Consider the following 9,706-nt stretch of genomic DNA (forward strand, 5'->3'; position numbering starts at 1 on the left):
GTAGGTGTTTTCTTCAATTGTCGTGGAATCAGGATGACTAGGAGGTTCACGGAGGGCACGAAGAAAGGGGGATGTAGGAAGCACCAGATCGTCAAGGCTGTTCTCTAAAGTAGTCTCATTATCCATATGTAAAATGAGAATCTTGAATATGAAAAAAGAAAATGGGTTTATTATTATAGCAGAGCCTCAGTATTCCACAAAAATCCCTCTTCCTCTTACGATGGTGGTAGAGCAGAACATTGCCTCTGTCTTTTCTGCTTATACCCCACTTCAGCTGATTACTAACTTTTGTTAGATTTCCAGCAAACAAGCATGAGTGTTCTTCCTGGAAACTGTCTTATATGCCTTCGCTAATTGTTCCCAAAATCTTGACCACAAAAGGATGCTGGCTCCTCAAGGATGAGCAGAGAATGACAAACCTGGTATCTTCTAGACAGACCCCATTATACCACAAGGCAGTATATTCTCACAGTGCTGTCCCCCTTCCAGTGCTCGCCTGAGGCGTTCCATAGGCTTTCTGTCAAAGATAATTACGGCTGTCAGAGGAATGAATAGACAAAGATGTTCACAGGGCCCACGCTCTGGGGGTGGGGAAGGACAGGTATCGTCCTCAGAAGCAGGAGCACTTTGTCTCTCTCAAAAGAGAGATCTCATCCAGTATGAAGAGGAATTTTCAAACAGAAACAATAGCACAGAGCCAAGCAGCTGAGCCCTCATTCACGTTTGGTTAGATAACAACGTTAAACCCTCGGCCGTTCTCACGCAGAAGCTTCCCCCCACTCAGGCCTGAAAGCGCACTGGTACGACTCAGAAACGTTACTGGAGTTGTGGCTGTTGCAAAGCTGAAGGGAACGTCTGTGCTACCCGGTCCAGACTACTAGAAAGTTATCAACAGGTGTAAGTCAAAAGAATCCATTCAAGAGGCCTATTAGCCTTAAAAATAGTTGCATTCGTGAAACTGCTTGTCTCACCAACATCAGGGATCACTGTGGAAACAAAGAAGCCACTGGCTACTAAATGCATGCTTTTCCTGGCACGCGTACCGTCCGCTCATCTTATCATACATCTCTTTTCACAGGCACATTTTATTTTCATAAGCTTTGAGACGTTACGGATTACTGGCTTCATCCGAAAATTGTGCTTCTTTGTACATCATTTATAAACTCAGAGGAAAATTCAACATCATCCAGACTACGGGTTGGGTTTTTTTTTTCACCCCTAGAGAAATGGAAAAATGGCGTGTACACAGGCTCACAAACGGTGGGAAGCTCTCCAGAAAGATGGAGTCTGGAGACTAATCCAAACCTCTTGAGTTTTCAAGAAAATATCAGACCAGAAATCTCACAGGAATGAACTGGCTCTGGAGATTTCTGGCAATTCCTTCTCCTGACCCCACCCAAAGCTGAAAAACAGCCACAAAAGCAAATCTAATCTTTTTCCCAGTATTTTTCAGTATCACGGTCTGTGTAAAGATTCAGAGTAAGCCCTTGCTTCATCTAAACCACTCTTGCCACCCAAAGGTTGCAAGGACACTTATTTAGCCTAACTGCGATGGTCATACAATTACTCTGATCTTAATTCCACATGGAAACCAGAAGTTTGATCCTCTGTATTTTTGCAACGCTTCCTTCAATAAAGGCCAACTGCTTTTGGCCAGCACAGCCGTCGGTTTCTTCCATTACTCTTTATTCAAGCCAAAACACTTCAGGTGCAAGCGACGTTGAGTTCCCTTTCGGCCAGAGAAATACCTGTCATGAGAGTGGAATCCGAGAGCAATCCCTAAACTCCAGCTGTCTTGTCTCTCCTTGACATCTCTTCAGTCTTTGAATGCTTTCTGCACAAGCCATTACACCCTTCAACACTTCTTCCAGGAAAGCGCATACAATTCCAGGAACCCCACGCCTCAGGTGAATAAACAGCAATGACAAAAGCAACTTTCTACTGGCAAAGCAGGAGGCAATGTTGAAACCGAGTCTCCACACACAAACGCAGTAAAGGCTACCGTGAAGGCCAATATTTCCCAAGGAAATCAAATATCAATGCATGGTTTGGATACGAGACCTTCTGGAAAGAGTAAGGAACATGTCTAACCCTGTGTGCTCAGCAAAATCTGATCTCACAGCCTGAGATCATTTGCTGGCTTCAAGTCGCATCTGGGAGTTACTCCTCACACAGCGAGAAGTTGTTTCTAGGGAGATCCAAGTTCCACTTCTAAATCTCCCTATAAAACAGGAGCTTTTGCCATTTTGTACTGCAGGTGCCCCCCTCCTTTTCTTTCTTTTTTTTTTTTTTCTTTTTTCAGATGAGGTTTGTGGTGGCCTCCAGCAGAATGTGGAACAAATGGTATAAAAAGGAAAAAAGGAGCAAGGCATGTGCAACCTCCTACAAAGCCGACCAGGCCTTTAGCTATTCATAGCTGAATTCAGTAGGAATTTGTTTAAAACTGTATGTACCTGCTAGCAAAGGGCTCATCTCTATACCTCAGCCTGAGAGTGATCCATCAGTTCAGACCACCTGCAGCACCACAACGGGTCATCCTATAAAGAACCTACAACAACACAGTTTTTAAATTAGGTTTTTGATGTTTCCTGATGTTCATGAAGTTGTCAAGTCCACGAGAATAATATCCCTTGGTTTGTCTCAGCCCTTCTGTTTCCTCGGTAAAGGAGGTGGATGCAGGCTATAACTGGATTTGTTTTGAGCCCCAAGAGAACAGTTCAAGCTCGGTCTGGGATCATAGCAATCGTTCAGACTGTTCCAGTGCTCCAGCTAGCTCAAGATTTGCCTTCTGACTTCGAGACACAGGGACTCATCACGAGTGAACACACTATGTGACTGGAGTTATAATGCCCTCCTCCTCTCCATTTCCTAGTAAGCCCTCACAGAAAATACTGGGTTCTCTATCCTGCCACTCCTCAGCATCACTCTAATATGGCTTTTCCATCATGACCTTGCATGCTTTGGACTTTTCACAAGTTCTTTATTACACTGTGCAACTTCTCCTGCTGTAGGAGTCCTCCTGCATTTTGGCTAGTGGCCTTGTGCTGCTCCTGATCCAAAGGAGTTCATTGCCCAATGTTTAACATTACTTTTCTGTTTAAATGACATCATTACTAAAGCGCTATTCAGAATTATTGCTCTCCAGACCTTCTTCATATCCCTTTCGCAATCACCTCTTCCAGCGAAGCCATACACTAAGCCGCTGCCAGGAAGGTGGCCTAATATGTTAGTACCTTGTCTGAAATTGGAACGCCACTTACTTACCAGAAAGCTTCCTACAGCACCCTTGCTCTGTCTCCATACTATAGCTGCAATAAAGGCCGTAGGATCTCGTTCAACATCATTTCATTTTCTTAATAACATTTGCTAACAACTACATAAAAAAATTCCTGTGTTCTGGGTTTCCTCCATATGACATAAGGCTCACGGATTGCTGGACCAGAACTGAGAAGCAGTTTGAAAACTTCTGTTTGATCATAAATCAAGCCCAGTAATTACCTTTTTAGTAAAAACAGCCCCACTTCGCAGTTTCCAGACTCCACAACGGGTTCGTAGTGTTGCCACGGGCCTTGCTCAGGGTCCAGGAATTCAAGCAAACCCCACTTTCGTTACAGCACCTGCAGCAGCTTGCGCAACGGGAATCTCAACTGGCACCACTGGGGAAGTGCTGGTCTGCGTGACACTGGAAGGAACAGCAGGGAAGGACTCCTTATCTCTCCATCTCTTCATAGGTCTTCCAGCACCTTTCCATTTATTTACTCGCTGTCACACTGGCTGCCTTCCGCAGCGGGAACTCTGCCTCCTCACAGAGCACATGGAAAAGTGGCTTTCCATAGCACATGGAAAACAAAGGCTAGCTGGGTAGTTAACTTGGAAGCGCTGTCGCAAGCCTGGTAGAAAGCACATTGGGTCAGGTCCAGGGAAGGTCCTGAGGCGTTGCCATCAGGGTGCTGCTGCTCCCAAGGCAGGGCAGTAGGTCTTAAGTCGTCCAGTCTGAGGAAGTCTCGGTAACCAGCACCACCAGGTTGGGGTGAGAGAATCACTCCACCTCTGCCCTAGCTGAGGAGCAGGCTACAAAACTGTCCTGAGAAAGGGAAAACCAGTAACCCTTAGCAAAGGAACTGCATGAAACCCTCCTTAACACCAATCTGATAGTGGGAAACCTTGTTTCAAGCACGTAGGGGCAAATCAACTGTGTCCAGGAAGCGGGTGGTACAATCAACTGAAACGTTCACTCTCAGGAGCACTGATAAAACCTGGGACCCCACCGTCCTCCTGATCTTTTCAGATGCTGCTTGATGAAATTCCACCAGTTGCCTGGGTACATTTCCAAGGAACTCATGACTTCTGGGAAGGCATTACAAAGCTTCACTGTAACCATTCATGACCTGTGTTCAGTACTGGCTTGGTTCCTCCTCAAATCCACAACATTCTGCAAAGAAAACATTCTTTCCACTTCAAGCAAGCTTCTCCATCCTGAAACCAGTCTGCTTCAGGCACCCAACCTCTTCTTGGCCTGCACTCACCCCCGGGCATCAGAAACACAGGCTTTCTAATGGAAGGGCTTCCATGATGGCAGAACAACTGCAACACCTAACACGTTTGGTCTCCCTCAATTCTAGATCTGTTGTTTTTCAGGCAAGAAAGAAAGGAAAAGCAACTGTTAATATTACTGGCCTTACCTACAGCTGCTACTAGGAAAGTATGAAAGTTCTTACACTCGTCGTTTTCTGAAGCTTTAATGTCTGCCACGAAAAGATAAGGCCTAGCTGGTGAATTCTGCGTTTCACATCCAAAGGAACTGAGATGTCCCTGAAAAAGCCAGAGAGGATAATTCTTGAGAGCTGGAGACCAGAAAATTAAATGGTTTACACTTCAGGACAAGGACCTTCTTCGATGCAGGTGTTTAGTCCGGCAGGAATCTGAGCCACTCCTACAAGTCAAGTAGCCACATTGTATGGCTAAACACACATTGTTACACGTGTGCCTAGATACCCCCCAGCAAACCCCAAAGGGCAACACACCTAATTATTGGATTGCTTACGTTATTTCATTTCTAAGACATGTGCCAAATTAACAGACTTCTCCCACAGCAGGAAGAAGGATTTACTTGGAAGGATTTACTTTATACGTAGAGAACGCAAGTATGCTATTCACTTAAACAAAAAGCAAAGAAAAAGACAGGGTGGGACTCAAAAAATAGTTTTTCAAACGATTTGGTCTCTTAAATACTCTCCACAAAAACAACCTCATATTTAACCCTGTGCATGCTACCTTCCCCAAAAGTGAAAGGCACGTCTGTAAGGCAGTAACGCTTTGAGAAGACAGCAAGCTGTTACCACATTAGAAGTCGTGTTGCTAAAACTCAAAGTATTTATAAATTTAAATGAGACACCAGGGATAACTCTTCTATTTTCCCCACTAAAAGAGAGGGAGGAACACCAGTCCACAAGATTCAAACACACATCAAAACCCTTTGCGAAGTACTGGATTTTACATTACACCGAAATAACCTCACCGCTTCTCCGTCTGCCAAGGATAACTGCCAGCAATTCAAACAAAGAACATGTACACTCTTTGTAGTCAGTCAAGAGCTTCAAAAATTGTTTTTAAGCTCAGATACAACAACATCTGTTTTGAAGAAGTCCCATTTACACAAACATCGATGCCCCTTTAGAAATCGACTATTTTTAACAAGTCTGCTCCTTCCAGAACTCCTACCAAAGACAGATCTAATAGGTAACAGATACTCTCAAATATCTTCTCCAATATATCCACCAGTTCCAGAAATATTTTTTTTTCTTGGATTTTAGAAACTATGCCTTTCTGCTAGAGATCTTTAACTTCTGTGGCCAGTTAAAGAGAAGTCGATCACTTCACACAGTACTTTTGCAACCAAAACCCTGCAGAGAGCCAGAAACTCTGTTCATAAAAAGAAGTCTCCCCTACACTAGTTCCTTGACTTCAGGTTCTGTGCTAACGTGGCATTGTGAACACACTGCAGCTAGTTTCACGGAGTGGGAGTCAGAAAGGACTTTAACACATTTTTGGAGGGAAGGATTTCAAATTTCATACTGAAATTAAGTATTTTTAATTAGTATCTTACTATTAAGTTACCTTTTCCCAGTTTATTAGCTTTTTAGTATCCACTGAGCTTGGGCAGTGAAAGAAAACTGGTTCATAGCACAGAGTTCACAGCTAGTTTCATTCACTGGCTTTCATACCCTGCTATTAGCTTTTCAAGTCACTCATCACCTTAATATCCAAGTACCTTCTTCATTCAAGATTACTGAAGAAAAGAGCTTCTCCTCCTTTTCCTTCACTGTTTTAAGTCACCTACCCATGACTTGTTTCAGGAATACTTTTTATAGCCACAGTCGAACCCGCAGGTAAATCTGCTGAAACAGAAATACTCCACAGTTTGCTGAAGGATCAGAGCATTGAGATCACCCTGATAATGAGCGAGAGCCCTTTCCTGTGAACCTTCCATATGACATTACTCGTGCTCCTGAAATCAGAGCTGGGTTGCATTTACTGTTGCACCTGAGAAATATCCTTACATTTACACACCATCGCTTTTCTGACACGCCTTTTAGCTTCTGAAAACATTCTGTGCATTAAAGGGCTTTTGAAACATGCCTGTTCAACCTCGTGCCACTTGACGGAGATCTTTTAATGGGATGTTAAACTACCTGTCCTATAAATGTAAGCGTTAAGACTGAAGTCCATACAGCTATAATTAAAAAAAAAGTCTTTCTTTCCACCTTACTCAGAACAGCCCTTTCTCCCAGTATTATTGTTCAGATCCCACAAGGCAGCTTGCTCAATGAGCGATGCCTCTGTCTCACCTCGGCTGGATGTAAAGCTTTACTGGCACTAGGGATTAACAGGCTGCCTAGCCTTACACATACACGCTGCATTGCTTTCCATCTAGTGCAGGGCAGGACCGGGCTTTTCAGCTCCACAAGAGCCCAATAAACCCTGCAGTATTTACTTAAAGGGGATTTTATGGCCCTCTTGTTTCACGAAGGCATTGTTACGAGCTCTGATCTTACGACATTTGCATCATCAGCCATTAATTTGCGAAAATTAAATCAACAAAAATAGCTCCATAACCTTCTTCTCCACATGCCTACAAAATGCTGCAATATTTGTTGGTCCAATAGCTAGAGATGGAACAAAACCACAGCCAGCCCAACCGCTCCGTCCCGACACTGCTGCAGACATTCCAAGAGGAAAACGCTGAGGAAAGATTGTGAAGTTCTGGGAAAAGATCCATTTTAGCCATTAATGCTCATTATCACATTTTCTAAGGTCTATAAAGCTTTTTAAAGATTATTTGGGATGAAGGAAGCTATGGGAATGTTATGATCCCAGAAGATCTTCCTAAACAAAAGGAAAACGTATGTTGCTATGACCTGCATCAGGCCGTTCTTTTGATTTTTTTTTTCCCAGCACTGCTTTGGCTTTCCTTCTGTGTCCCTCTTGTGGTAACGGAGAAGAATTGTAACATCTGCAACGGAATACCTAATTCACAGCCTTCAAACATTTTTGCTTTGTTGCTGCGGGGTTTTTTAATTAAATAAATGTCGTTTTTTTGAAATTTTGTCAGTATAGAGGGGAATCGTTTTTCTTTAAAAAACCCGAACAACAGGGATTCTCTGCCTTCCATTTACCGGTACTCAGGCCAGGTAAACTAGTTAAACTGCAGGGAATTTGCGTTGGAAGATGTGTTTTAGACAAGCAAAAGGAAAGAGAGAGATGGAAAACGGAGAACTTTTAAAACAATATGAGCCACCTGAACATTGAACCAGGGAGAAGAAATGGAGATGCCGAGTGACAGAGCAGATAAGAAAGTGATTAAATATGCTTAATAAATTGACTGATTGCATTAATCATTCTACAATCGGTTAACATACTGGTAACCACAGTACTTAGGAAATAGATCACCACCACCAGCTGCACAATGTGTGAGCATTCCTTGAGCACTGATCTCTGCTTCACACTCCTTCCCCCCCCACCCCCCCGAACCTGAATTGTTTTATCCCAGGATAAAAATACACTTTTTTCTTTTTTTTTTTTTTTTTCCAATCCAACCCTGTCATTTGAAGTAGCAGTTTTGCAAAGCTTCCTCCTGCTCAGTTTGATTGGCTCCGAGCCCCTCACGTCACAATGACACTTTCGAGCACTATCTCCATGGCTTGGAGTTTGCAGAGACCAATCAGTTCATTCCTTTTCGTAACAGCCTGATTTCAGCCCTCTCCTGTGCAGTCCTGAGAGGAGGATGTTAGCGAATCCCCGTGCTAGCGTGTCTTGGAATCGAAATGAGTTTCAAGGAAAGTCCTCTGGCAAAGCCAATTATTTTGAGTCAGGACTGTGGTATTTCTACCAACACCTAAGCTGCTGTATGCATCAGGTTTACGCTTTTAACCATCAGGAACCTTTATTATCACCTCTTCAAGATAATCACCTTTGTAGTTCATGGAAGCAAGCACAAAGCATCTTTTTTAAAATTAAACTCCCCCACATTTGTTCTCTTCTTATGGCTAAGTGTGTCCCACGAATTCTAACTATGCACAAAAATGGTAAAGCAGCAACATTTTCAGAGACTGTGTTCCAGTTTTCTGAATTTTTAAATTTCATATGGGATGTACAACAGTAAAGACCAATGAGTCAGAGTGCCATTTCTCTGCATTAGCCCAGATCTAAAAGAGAAAACGGCCACAAAACATGGCTTACACAAAAAATATCATCTAGGAGCTTGGTAGTGTAGCCTGCACGCGTGCCTCCATATTTTTTAAATGCACCAGAGCAGCCCACAGAGTTCCCACCATGCAGTGAACTACGATTAAACAATTCTATAATGAAATTCAAATGCACGCCCTTCGCAAGTCACGCTTCTATATTGGTGTAACGACCACCTGCAGTCTCTGTTTTTAAACAGAGTAACCAGGAGCCCAACGGCCACAACTCACTGCCAGTCTGATCCCTCGTCAAGATACCTCAGGGCGAACGGCAGGCTCTCCACACCCGACTCCCTCCGGTTTTCCTTCTGCCTCGTGTGGCAGGGGAGCAGACCCACCGGGGAGGGGGGTGCTCCCTGCAGCCCTCCGGCTTCAGCACGGCAGACAGCAGCAAACGCAGCCAACGGGCCTCGGTGCCTCCGGATCGGGAGCCAAACGTACCTTCTGACAGCACACCAGGCTGAGGCCTGCAATTGTCAGCAAGTTTTCCAAACAACTTCTCTTTGCAAGCATTGTTGTCTGATGTACTATGTAGGGGACAGGGAAAGAAACCCAGCAGCGCATCAAAACTTTGGTCGGTTTCCAAAACTTCTGAGGATTCTGTACAGCAGCCAAATGTTGCAAGTACGTTCTGTTTATTAATAAATAAGTGCTCATACCACGCAGCCTACCTGGTTTTAGAACTTTCTTCTTCAATTTTGCTTTCATCCTCAAGTAGGGCTTCGTATTTTCTTACGGTTATGCTTTTCTCTGAACTACGAAACAGTTAATTTCTAGTTTAAGAAAGCACCAGTTTAGTTCATCCATGGACACCTTCCAACCAAACTTTCAGTGAGTTTTAATTCAGCGGCGTTTCACCTTTAGGAACCAAGAGTATCAACATTTGAACCATCCTGTAACGGTGATGAACTTATGTATGGGAACACACTGACATATGCTGACGTCACCACGTTAAACGGGAG

The sequence above is a fragment of the Leptosomus discolor genome, chromosome 24 (genome assembly GCF_034619465.1).
Source record: "Leptosomus discolor isolate bLepDis1 chromosome 24, bLepDis1.hap2, whole genome shotgun sequence".
Taxonomy (NCBI): Eukaryota; Metazoa; Chordata; class Aves; order Leptosomiformes; family Leptosomidae; genus Leptosomus; species Leptosomus discolor.